This window comes from Heterocephalus glaber, unplaced genomic scaffold (genome assembly GCF_053883595.1).
Source record: "Heterocephalus glaber isolate CG9 unplaced genomic scaffold, H.glaber_assembly_v1.0 deba00001457, whole genome shotgun sequence".
In the NCBI taxonomy this organism is placed as follows: Eukaryota; Metazoa; Chordata; class Mammalia; order Rodentia; family Bathyergidae; genus Heterocephalus; species Heterocephalus glaber.
This window is the reverse complement of record NW_028258305.1, coordinates 2,708,184-2,720,477: the sequence shown is the minus strand read 5'-3', so window position 1 is coordinate 2,720,477 and position 12,294 is coordinate 2,708,184. Positions and strand designations below refer to the sequence as shown.

Genomic DNA, 12,294 nt, shown 5'->3' with positions numbered 1-12,294 from the left:
ATTTGTGTATAAGAAGGCTATTATTTTTTGAATGTTGACCTTATATCCAGCTACTCTACGGAATCTGTCAATTAAGTCCAGAAGTCGTTTGGTAGAGTTTTTTGGGTCTTCTATGTAAAGTATCATATCATCAGCAAATAATGACAGTTTCACTTCTTCCTTTCCTATCTTTATTCCTTTTATTTCTTTCTCTTTTCTAATTGCTGTGGCTAATGTTTCCAGAACTATATTGAACAGGAGTGGTGATAGCGGGCATCCTTGTCTTGTTCCAGATTTTAGTGTGAAAGCTTTCAGTTTTTGACCATTTAGTATGATGTTGGCTGTTGGTTTTTCATAGATAGCCTTAATCAGGTTGAGATAAAGACCTTCTATTCTAATTTTCTGTAGGGTTTTTATAATGAATGAGTGTTGGATTTTGTCGAATGCCTTTTCTGCATCTATTGAGATGTCCTTGACTCTGTTAATATAGTGTATTACATTTATTGATTTATGGGTTTTGAACCATCCTTGCATCTCTGGGATAAATCTGACTTGGTCAGGGTGTATAATCTTCATGATGTGTGGGGGGCCTTGCCCCCCCGCTAGAACTCTTGAGTGCCTTTTACGGACATATCCGGGCCTGCTGCAAATCTACCCGGCAACAAGGAAGTAGCCCCAGTACCCTCCTCTTGCTCCTCCCCTCTAGCCCTATGGTATATATGTTGTAACAGCTTCTGCAATAAACGAGACTTGATCAGAAACCTGTCTTGTCTCCATCTCTCGTGTCCCCTGTCCCCTCTCATCCTCGCTCCCCCTCTAGGGTCTCCGTTGACTTACCCGCAGGCCGGGACAAGTGGCGCCCAACGTGGGGCCAGAGAACGGGGGATCCAGTGAAGGACGCTGCTCAGGGGCCCTAAGATTAAGATTGAGGAACAAAGAGCACACTCGACACGGGAGAGGCTTGCAATTGACGTGGACCTGCCGTCTTTTTGCACCTCGGTAAGTTGAGCAGCGATTATGGGACAGGGCATTAGTCAGCACGAATTGTTTGTGCAAGGTCTCAAGAAGACATTACAGGCACGAGGGGTAAAGGTTACAGTCAAACAGTTGTTAAGATTTTTTGATTATATTAAAGATCTCTGTCCCTGGTTCCCTGCTGAGGGAACCATTGACGAACAGAGATGGAAAAAGGTGGGGGAAGCTCTCCAGGATTATTATGCCACTTGCGGACCCGGGAAGGTCCCTATTGCGGCGTTCTCATATTGGAATTTGATTAATGATATTATTTCTCATAAAGCGAGGGATCCACTGGTGGCGCAGGCTATACAGGCTGGGGAGGTAGCTCTCCGAGATGGTAAGGGGCTGACACCCGCCAGTGATTCTGACGCAGTCTCCCGGGCCAATATGGCGCCGGGGCCCAGGCCCGTTGAGACCACGACTTCTTTGTCAGACAAAGAAGAGGACTTGATGTCCTTTGACAGTGACGACGATCCCGCCCCCGACGGACATGACGTCCCTTCGGACCAACCCCAAACGGCCACGAACCCTGCCAAGCCCTGTAGGGCAGGGCCTCGCCGAACCCCTGCTTCCTTGCTTTCCGCCACCGCCTCTAGGACAGCCCCACCCTCGCGGAAGGTTCCGCCCCTATATCCCTCCCTTCAAGCCTATCGTGGCCCGCCTCCGCCCCCAGATCCGCCCCAAGAGGGCTCCGGGTCGGAGGAGCCCGCGGGGGGAGCATTGTGGGGCGACTCCGGATATCCCCCTCCTTATATCTCTTCAGGCCCCGACACTCCCACTCTGGCATGTCCTGTTGTTGATCCCCAAAAGGAACTCCGGGACAAAATAGAATTTCTAAAAGAACAGATAAGGTTAGAAAAGGAACACCAAGAACTTATTACCCAGCTTGAAGGCTTAAGAACAGGCAAAGCCCATAAAAATGTCCGTAGAGAAGACAAACTTAAGCCACGACCCCCGTTAGAGGGGCGGCCCCTAGGGTGCCATCCGGGTCGGGAGTATCCCTGAAACTTAAAAATGCGGAAGCCTTTCCCGTAACTAAAACTACTGACGCACAGAGACAGGCGTGAAGACACCACAGTGGTTTTGATTTTAAGGTCATTAAAAAATTTAAAACGGCTGCAGCTCAATATGGGGCCACTGCACCTTACACCATGGCTATTTTAGAATCGGTGGCAGAAAATTGGCTCACCCCAATTGATTGGCAGACTCTGGCCCGCGCCACCCTTACAGGAGGTGATTATTTATTATGGAAATCTAAATATGTTAAAAATTGCCGAGAAACTGCTAGGCGCAATGCTCAGGCGGGGAATGGATGGGTGCTTGACATGCTCCTTGGGGAGGGGGCCTACGCCGCCAACGACCAACAAATACAATTTGATGCGGGGTTATATGCCCAGATTCAGACCGCCGCCACTAGGGCCTGGAAAAAGCTCCCCTCCAAAGGAGACGTGAGTGCCTCCCTCACTAACATTCGGCAGGGCCCAGACGAGCCATTTGCGGACTTTGTCCACCGCCTTCTCACGGCGGCAGGTCGGATTTTTGGGAGCGCGGAGACAGGGACAGATTTTGTTAAACAGCTTGCTTTTGAGAACGCCAATGCCGCCTGTCAGGCCGCTATCCGCCCCTATAAAAAGAAAACTGACCTTTCCGGCTACATTCGCCTTTGTTCTGAGATTGGGGCCGCCTACCAACAGGGCCTTGCCATGGCGGCCGCCATGCAAGGCTTCACAGTCAAACAATTTTTGCAACGCCACGTCGGCAATAAGTGTTTCCGGTGTGGGGCCACCGGCCATTTTGCTAGAGAATGCCCGACCACTAAAATGCAGGGCCCCAATGCTCCGCCCCCCGGGCCCTGCCCCCGATGTAATCGGGGGAGGCATTGGGCGAGTGAGTGCCGATCCAAAACTGATGCCCAGGGCCGACCCCTTCCCCCTCTTAAGGATTCGAATTCGGGAAACGGGAAAGGGGGCCAGCCCCAGGCCCCCAACTCCAAACAAATTTACGGGGCGCTCAATTTTGCTCCAATAAACAGCAATCCATTTCAGACCTCATCAGAGCCACAAAAGGAAGTGCCGGATTGGACCTCAGTGCCACCACCCACACAGTATTGACCCCAGAAATGGGAGTCCAGGCCCTCGCCACAGGAGTCTTTGGACCCTTACCTAGAGAGACTTTTGGCCTCGTAATAGGCCGAAGCAGTAGTACCATAAATGGGCTGTTGGTTTACCCAGGAGTGATAGATAATGACTACTCTGGGGAAATTAAAGTTATGGTTTCTTCTCCCAAAGTTATTAATACCATTCAATCAGGCCAAAGATTTGCTCAATTGCTACTCCTTCCCCTTCTCTCTACCTCTAATAAGGCTCTAAACAACGCCCGAGGCAGCCAGGGATTCGGCTCATCTGATGTTTACTGGTCAGAGATACTTTCAGCACAAAAGCCTCTCGTGACCTTGTGGTTAGATGGGAGACAATTTTCTGGGCTGGTTGACACTGGTGCCGATGTAACTATCATAAAGGGAGAGGATTGGCCTCAGGCATGGCCATTAAAAGACACCCTCACCCATCTCGGGGGTATAGGTCAGAGTGAAAATCCTAAACAAAGTGCCAAAGATCTGACCTGGAGAGACCAAGATGGTAATCAGGGCACCATTCAACCTTATATCATTTCAGGGTTACCTATTAATCTATGGGGAAGAGACTTACTATCACAAATGGGGATAATTATTTCCAGCCCCAATGAAGTTGTCACTATGCAGATGTTTAAAAATGGGTACATTCCAGGAACGGGACTGGGGAAACACCCTACAAACCTTACTCACCCCATTGAGCCTGTCCCTCGGCCCCCTCGGGCAGGGCTAGGCCATTTTCCATAGGGGCCATTGACACTCCTGCGGCCCATGCTGAAAAGATTACCTGGCTCTCAGATGATCCAGTGTGGGTCGATCAGTGGCCCCTCTCTAAGGAGAAATTGTCAGCAGCTCAACAGTTGGTGCAGGAACAGCTTCATGCTGGCCATATTATTCCTAGCCACTCCCCTTGGAATACTCCCATTTTTGTCATTAAAAAACGGTCGGAAAAATGGAGACTCTTACAAGATCTTAGAGCAGTTAATAAAACCATGGTACTCATGGGAGCTTTACAACCTGGTCTCCCTTCGCCGGTAGCCATTCCCCTTGGGTATTACAAGATTATTATTGATTTAAAGGATTGCTTTTTCACCATTCCCTTACATCCTGCTGATCAAAAACGCTTCGCATTTAGCCTTCCAGCGACCAATTTCTGTACCCCAATGCAGCGCTTTCAGTGGCTGGTTCTGCCCCAAGGCATGGCCAATAGTCCCACCCTGTGCCAGTCATTTGTAGCCGCGGCACTCCAATCCACCCGAGACAATTGGCCTCAAATGTATATTATCCATTACATGGATGATATCCTTGTAGCGGGGCAATTAGGAAGTGAGGTTTTAGCTTGTTATGCTGACCTTCGACGGGCACTTGAATCTCATGGCCTCCAGATTGCCCCTGGTAAGGTTCAACTAAAAGACCTTTATAACTACCTTGGATTTCAGATGAAGGGACGTCACATTTCCTCCCAAAAGCTTACCTTGCGGCTGGACGGTCTTAAGACTTTAAATGACTTCCAAAAATTGCTAGGAGACATTAATTGGCTTATGCCCTATTTAAAGCTCACTAAACATGACCTGAAGCCTCTCTATGATACCCTACAAGGTGATAACCACCCTACTTCACCTCGACAGCTCACTGCCGAGGGGCGCAAAGCCATCAGTACAGTGGAACAAGCCATTCAAAATCAAACAATTAATTTTATGGATTATAACTCTCCTTTACAGTATATCATCTGCAAAACCTCCCTCTCTCCCACTGCTGTCTTTTGGCAAACCGCTCCCCTTTTGTGGGTTCATCTCCCAGTTTCCCCTAAGCGGGTCTTTTACCCCTATTATGTTGCAGTTGCAGACCTAGTTATCTTGGGCAGAGACCATGGAAAGATGTACTTTGGAAAAGAACCTGATGTCATTATCCAACCCTACCCTAAGGACCAGGTCGATTGGCTTATACAAACCACCGATTCCTGCCCAATTACTCTTGCTTCTTATTCAGGGTTATTGGACAACCACTATCCTCCCAGCAAACTTATTGACTTTGCCAACAGACATGACTTCATTTTCCCGAAGATCACTTCTTGCTTTCCTCTGCCAGAGGCTCTACCCGTTTTTACAGACGGTTCTTCCACTGGAATGGCTGCCTATGTGTGGGATGATAACATTGTCCAGTTCCAAACCGCCCACTCTTCGGCCCAGTTAACCGAGCTCCAGGCAGTCATAGCGGTCTTTACCGCATTTCCTGCCTGAGCTTTTAATCTCTTTACTGACAGTGCTTACATTGCCCAATCTGTTCCCTTATTAGAAACATGTGGACTGATCAAACTTGCCTCTCAGACTGGTGGTCTTTTCCTCCAATTACAAGATCTAATCAGAAAACGATCCAAATCCTTTTTCATTGGGCACCTTCGAGCCCACTCTAACCTACCCGGCCCACTTGCAGAGGGCAACCGCTTAGCAGACCTAGCCACAAGACCTCAGGCTTTTGCCTATTCAATAAATACTGATGCCCCCAGTCCGATTGACCAAGCACAGAAGGCACACCAATTCCATCATCTTAATGCTCACACGCTTCGCCTTATGTATAAGCTTACTAGAGAACAAGCTAGACAAATTGTTAAGGCCTGCCCTACGTGCACTCTGCACCTTCCTACACCTCATCTGGGAGTTAATCCTCGTGGCTTGATTCCAAATGCCCTATGGCAAATGGACATCACACATTACCCTAAATTTGGAAATCTTAAATATATACATGTCAACATTAATACATATAGTGGATTCATATTTGCCACCCTGCAATCTGGGGAAGCTACTAAACACGTCATTGCTCATCTCCTCACTGCCTTCTCAGTGCTTGGCTGCCCACAACAAATTAAAACAGATAATGGTCCTGGCTATATGAGCTCTGGCTTCTCCAAATTTTACAAACAATTTACAATAACACATATAACGGGAATCCCATATAATCCACAGGGACAAGGCATTATAGAAAGGGCTAATCTCACACTTAAAATTACTTTAGACAAAATAAAAAAGGGGAATGGTATCCTACTAAGGGGTCTCCTAGAAATCTGATATCACATGCACTATTTATTCTTAACTTCTTAAATTTGGATGCCAAAGGTTTATCTGCAGCCAATCGTTTCTGGCAACCAGAGACGCAACGACAATTTGCCTCGGTGATGTGGAAAGACCCCCTGGACCACTCATGGCACGGGCCGGATCCTGTACTTATCTGGGGCTGAGGATCGGTGTGTATTTACTCCAAGGAAATGAAGTCAGCCAGGTGGCTCCCAGAACGCCTAGTAAAACAAGTTGATAGGTGTGCTGATGATGCCGATGACCTGACGTTGTCCAATCTTAACCAGTTAACAATGGCACCTACAATTACAATCTAATAATCATCAAGAGTATAGTATAATTCAATTTGGCTAGTTATATTTGGGTGCACCCTAATTTTACACACTGTCTTATATGTTTGTCTATTGTCTGTTGTTTGTGTTTGTACAGTTGAGCTCAATATGTTCCTTCCTCTTCAAAGGATATTCGCCTATTGTTAAATTGACTTATAGATAATATTATTAAACTAAAGACATGCTTTTCTTCCCAGGTTGTTAATTGATCAAAGTACCACTGAAATTTATTTTATGAAAGTGACGTGCATTGTTACCCACACGCAACAATCAAATTACAATTAACAGTTATAAAATAAAAAGATATATATTCTTAATTGTTTGTCAAAACGATTATAGATGGGAACTCCCTTTGATGAATATAGAAGTGGCCACCCAGAAAATGATTATTCTGGTCTTAATTCATTAAAGGGACCCCCTAGTAAATTTTATATTATATAATCTTATGGGAGACATATCACAATGAATATTATCTAAATATGTTATAAATTGATTGTATTGGTTGTCCTTGATATTTAAGCACTAAATATGTTGTTACAAAACGTTCATATTGGTTAAGTTCTGAATATGTTATTGTAGCATGTCCACATTGGTTATCTTCAAAAGCTTAATCAGGGTAGCTTAACTCTCTTATTCACAGTCTAGCCTTAAATGAACATTGCTGTTTTTATGCCAACAAATCTGGGATCGTCAGGGGAAAAATTCACGAACTTCAGGAAGATTTAAACAGATGACGACAAAAATTCACTCAAAATCCCCTCTGGACTGGCCTCAATGGTTTCCTCCCTTATCTCCTCCCTTTGCTGGGACCCTTATTGGGTCTACTCTTGCTCATTTCTTTAGGGCCCGTACTTTATAACAAAATCATGGCCTTTCTTAGAGCCCAGATAGAGGCAATAAAAACAGCGCCCATACAGGTCTACTATAATAGATTGGCAATGGCTGACCAGGACGAATGTCGGACCATCGATTAGGTCCTTGCCGTGGCGAAGTGTTCTCGCCCCACCTGGTGAGTGGGCTGGCAAGCCAATGACGGGCAACTGAGCAAGCGTGCCATGCAATGAGAGAGCCCTCGTGTGCCGCCTAAGACAGGTGCCAGAGCCTTGATTCTCTGGTTAACCGATGATGGGTAAGGTGCATGGTGCAGACACGTGTGTTGCTCTGACCCAAGACAGGCTCAGCCCCCGCAGGCTTGGCTCTCCTGACGCCTTTCTAAAATTATAATTTTAAAGGGAGGACCTGTGGGGGGCCTTGCCCCCCCGCTAGAACTCTTGAGTGCCTTTTACGGACATATCCGGGCCTGCTGCAAATCTACCCGGCAACAAGGAAGTAGCCCCAGTACCCTCCTCTTGCTCCTCCCCTCTAGCCCTACGGTATATATGTTGTAACAGCTTCTGCAATAAACGAGACTTGATCAGAAACCTGTCTTGTCTCCATCTCTCGTGTCCCCTGTCCCCTCTCATCCTCGCTCCCCCTCTAGGGTCTCCGTTGACTTACCCACGGGCCGGGACAATGATGACCCTCTGTATTCTGTTTGCCAGTATCTTGTTGAGGATTTTTGCATCTATGTTCATTAGGGAGATTGGCCTGTAGTTCTCTTTTTGGGTTGGGTCTTTCCCTGGTTTAGGAATCAAAGTAATACTTGCTTCCAGAAATGAGTTTGGAAGCCTTGCTTCTCTTTCAATTTCCTCTATGAGTTTAGAGAGTAATGGCATTAGTTCTTCTTTAAATGTCTTGTAGAATTCAACAGTGAAGCCTTTAGGACCTGGGCTTTTCTTGGTTGGTAAATTTTTTTTTATATTTTCAATTTCACTCATTGTAATTGGGGTGTTTAGAATTTCTATATCTTCTTCATTTAACTTTGGCAATTCATATGTATCTAGGAATCTGTCCATTTCTTCTGTGTTTTCCATTTTATTAGAGTACAGGTTCTCGAAGTAGGTATTGATGATCCTCTGGACTTCTGCTGGTTCTGTTGTGACTTCCCCTTTTTCATTCTTAATTGCATGGATTTGAGTCTTTCCTTTCCTTGTTTTGATAAGGTTGGCTAAAGGTTTATCGATTTTATTTATTCTTTCAATAAACCAACTCTTTGATTCATTCCTTTTTTGTATCATTCTCTTAGTATCCATTCCATTGATTTCTGCTCTGATCTTTATAATTTCCTCTCTAGTGTGGCCTTTGGGTTTGCTATTCTCTTCTTTTTCTAGGAGTTTGAGGTTCTGCATTACATTATTTATCTGAGTTCTCTCTATTTTTCTAATATGGGCATTCACTGCTATGAATTTCCCGCTTAGAACTGCTTTCATTGTGTCCCACAGATTCCTGTATGTTGTACTGGCATTATCATTACTTGTAGAAATTGTCTAATTTCTTCTTTAATTTCCTCTGTGACCCATTGGTTGTTCAGGAGGGTGTTATTCAATTTCCAGGTGTTTGTGGGAGTTATGCAGTTTCTCATATTATTGATCTCCAATTTTATTGCACTGAGTTCTGATAATATACAGTGGGTAATTTCAATTCTTTTACACTGACTTGGACATGTTCTGTGAGCTAGGATGTGGTCTATTTTGGAGAACAAACTGTGTGCAGCTGAAAAGAATATGTATTCTGATTTTGTGGTGTGGAACACTCTGTAAATATCTATTAAGTCCATTTGCCCAATAGTTTGGTTCAGTTCTAGAATTTCTTTTTTTTTTCTTAACAGATTGAAGACATGTACTCCATACTTCCAGTGAGAATGCCTTATATAAATGGAGGAGATACAATGCTTTCTCTCTAAGGTGGGGAACAAGGGCAGATATGCTTACTCTTTATCTGTCCATTAAACTTTGAAACTTAGTCCCCACCAAAATAGTCTGGCAATAAAATGACACAACTAGGATAGGATTGGCAAGGCAGAAGCAAAATCTTTATATGTAGATGAAATGATCATCTACAGAGAAAATATTAAGAAATCTCTAGGAGCCCCTGGAACTTGTACTTGAATTTAGAAGGATTAGAAAACACAAGGTATATATAAAAATTCAGGTCTGTGTATACTTGCTATAAATGAAGAATTGGATATTGAAATTTAAAAGTTATGTAGGAGTACAAAGGACCTAGAAAAGGTAAAAACAAAAACAAAAACAAAAACAGTGTTGGAAGATGTTTAGTACCTAATTTTAAGACTTCTTCTAAAATTACAGTAATCAAGGCAGTGCTGGTGTAAGGAAAGACATATAGATCATTTGAATAAAACAGAGAATCTAGAAATAGAACCACATGTATATGGTCCACTGAACTTTGAAAGATTATTTAGGCCTGTTGAAGACAGGCAGGTCTGTGCATACCGTACCAAGGTCCTGAGTCCCACAGAACATGCTGAATCAGCCCGCCTCAGACAGGCAGGTCTGTGCATGCCCTACCAAGGTCCCAAGTCTCGTGGAAGATGCCGAATCACCCCGCTGCACAGACGCAGCCACCTGGTTCCACACTACAAAGATGCAGAGGACACCAAACCACCAGACCAAGGTACTGAGTCCCACTGCTCCCAGCCCAGAGGTAGGGGCTTCTGAGCTGCCGTCCCATTGCTCCTGGTCCAGAGGAAGGGTCTTCCCGGTCACCATCCCTCCTGCTGCTCCCAGTACAGAGGAAAGGGAATTTGGGCCACCTTCTGTCCCATTGCTCCTGGCCCAGAGGAAGGGGCTTCCAGGCCACGATCCCTCCCACTGCTCCCAGCCCAGAGGTAGGGGCTTCTGAGCCACCATCCCACTGCTCCTGGTCCAGAGGAAGGGGCTTCCCAGCCACCATCCCTCCTGCTGCTCCCAGCCCACAGGAAAGGGCTTTTGAGTCACCATCAGTACCACTGCTCCCAGCCACTGTCCTACCTCTCCCAGCTCAGAGGAGGTAATCCGTGCAGGTGCTAACAGCCCCCTGCCCCAGTTGAAACCAGAAAACACGTAAATAAGTCTCAAAACCAGACTTCCAGATCACCTACAGCAACCTCAAAGGGAAATGAGATGGAACACTCTGATACTCAACCACCTGGACCCACTGAACTGGCAAACAAAAGGGATCTGAAAAAAATGAAATCAGAAATAATTTCTCAGATAACAGGAGAAATTGTGCCCCTAGTGCAAAACATGATTAATAAATCTAGAGAGGAGCTCAGGAACATGATGGAATCCCAACATAAGAAACAAATGGAATCCATAAGACAGATGCAAATAGATTTCCAGGACATGAAAAACTCCACTGAAAGTCTACACAGCAGAATGAGCCAATGTGAGGACAGAATTTCAGATATAGAAGATAAGATTGCAATTAGTGACCAGGAAAAGAAAAATTGCTTCAAATTTATAAGGAAACATGAGAAATCAATCCAGCAGCTGCTAGATGATGCAAAGAATAATAACATAAGTCTGATTGGGCTCAATGAAGAAACAAGAGAGAGTGGAGATGACATAAAAAAATCTCTTCACAGAAATAATGTCAGAAAACTTCCCAAGCAGGGGAAAAGAGCTTGACATACAGATAAGTGAGGCATATAGGACTCCAAATAGCCTTGGTCAAAACAAATCTACACATAGGCATATAATTTTTAAGATTCCAGAAAAGGAACTGAATTAAAAAGTTCTACAAGCAGTTAGAAAAAAGCAACAAATCACATACAAAGGAAAGCCCATCAGAATCACAGCAGACTTCTCAACACAAACCATCAAGGCAAGAAGAGCTTGGAGTGACATATGCCAAGCCCTAAAAGAAAACAGCCTCCAACTCAGATTGATGTACCCTGCAAAACTATTTTTTAAAATTGATGGAGAAATAAGATACTTTCATGACAAAGAGCACCTTAGAAACTTCGTGAATACCAAACCAGCACTCCAAAAAATTTTACACAATATCCTAGGAAGAGACATTGAGGATCACAACCCCAGGAAGCAAAGCAGGATGAACCCATCTGGCATGACAAGAAATTAAATGTAAAGGGGTATAACCCAACAAAAAGAAAAAGTCATGGCAATGACAAGTCAATATGTTTCAGTTATAACCATCAAAATTAATGGTCTCAATTCACCAATCAAAAGAAATAGAGTGGCAGAATGGGTCAAGAAGGAAAATCCAACAATATGCTGCATACAGGAAACTCATAGACAGAAAGTTAAAGGGTGGAAAACAATACTCCATGTGATGGGAACACCCCAAAAAGCAGGAGTAGGTATCCTCTTGGCAGATCAAGTAGATTTCAAACCAACACTGATTAAGAGAGATGAAGAAGGACACTACATCCTTGTAAAGGGAAGAATCCAAGAGGAAGAGAGGACAATCATAAATATCTATGCACCAAACACTAGTGCACCCAACTATATAAAACAAATACTAACAGACAGGAAAAGTCATATATGCACTAATACAATTGAAGTGGGGGACCTCAACACCTGACTGTCATAAATAGATAGATCAACTAGACTAAAAATAAGTAATGAAGTACTAGAACTCAATTGAACTCTTGAACAAATGAACTTAACAGGTGTTTACGAGTCTTCCAACCCACAAAATCAGAATACACATTCTTCTCAGCTGCACATGGGTCATTCTCCAAAATAGACCACATACTCACACATAGAACATGTTTAAGTAAGTGCAAAGGAATGGAAGTTATCCCCTGTATATTAGCAGACCACAGTGCGAAGAAATTGGAGATCCATAGCAAAAGAAACCCCAAAAATTCATAAACACGTGTAAATTGAACAACATACTTCTGAATAACCAAAGGGTTACAGAG

General features: G+C 44.3%; 1 long non-coding RNA gene across 1 annotated transcript; it reads left to right on the top strand.

Moving 5' to 3' along the window:
• The first annotated feature begins 550 nt into the window (after positions 1-550).
• LOC147826915 (uncharacterized) lies at positions 551-7,948 on the top strand. The gene is made up of 2 exons (XR_015453060.1): positions 551-978; positions 6,238-7,948. It is a non-coding gene; the product is annotated as an uncharacterized LOC147826915 (long non-coding RNA).
• The last annotated feature ends 4,346 nt before the right edge of the window (positions 7,949-12,294 follow it).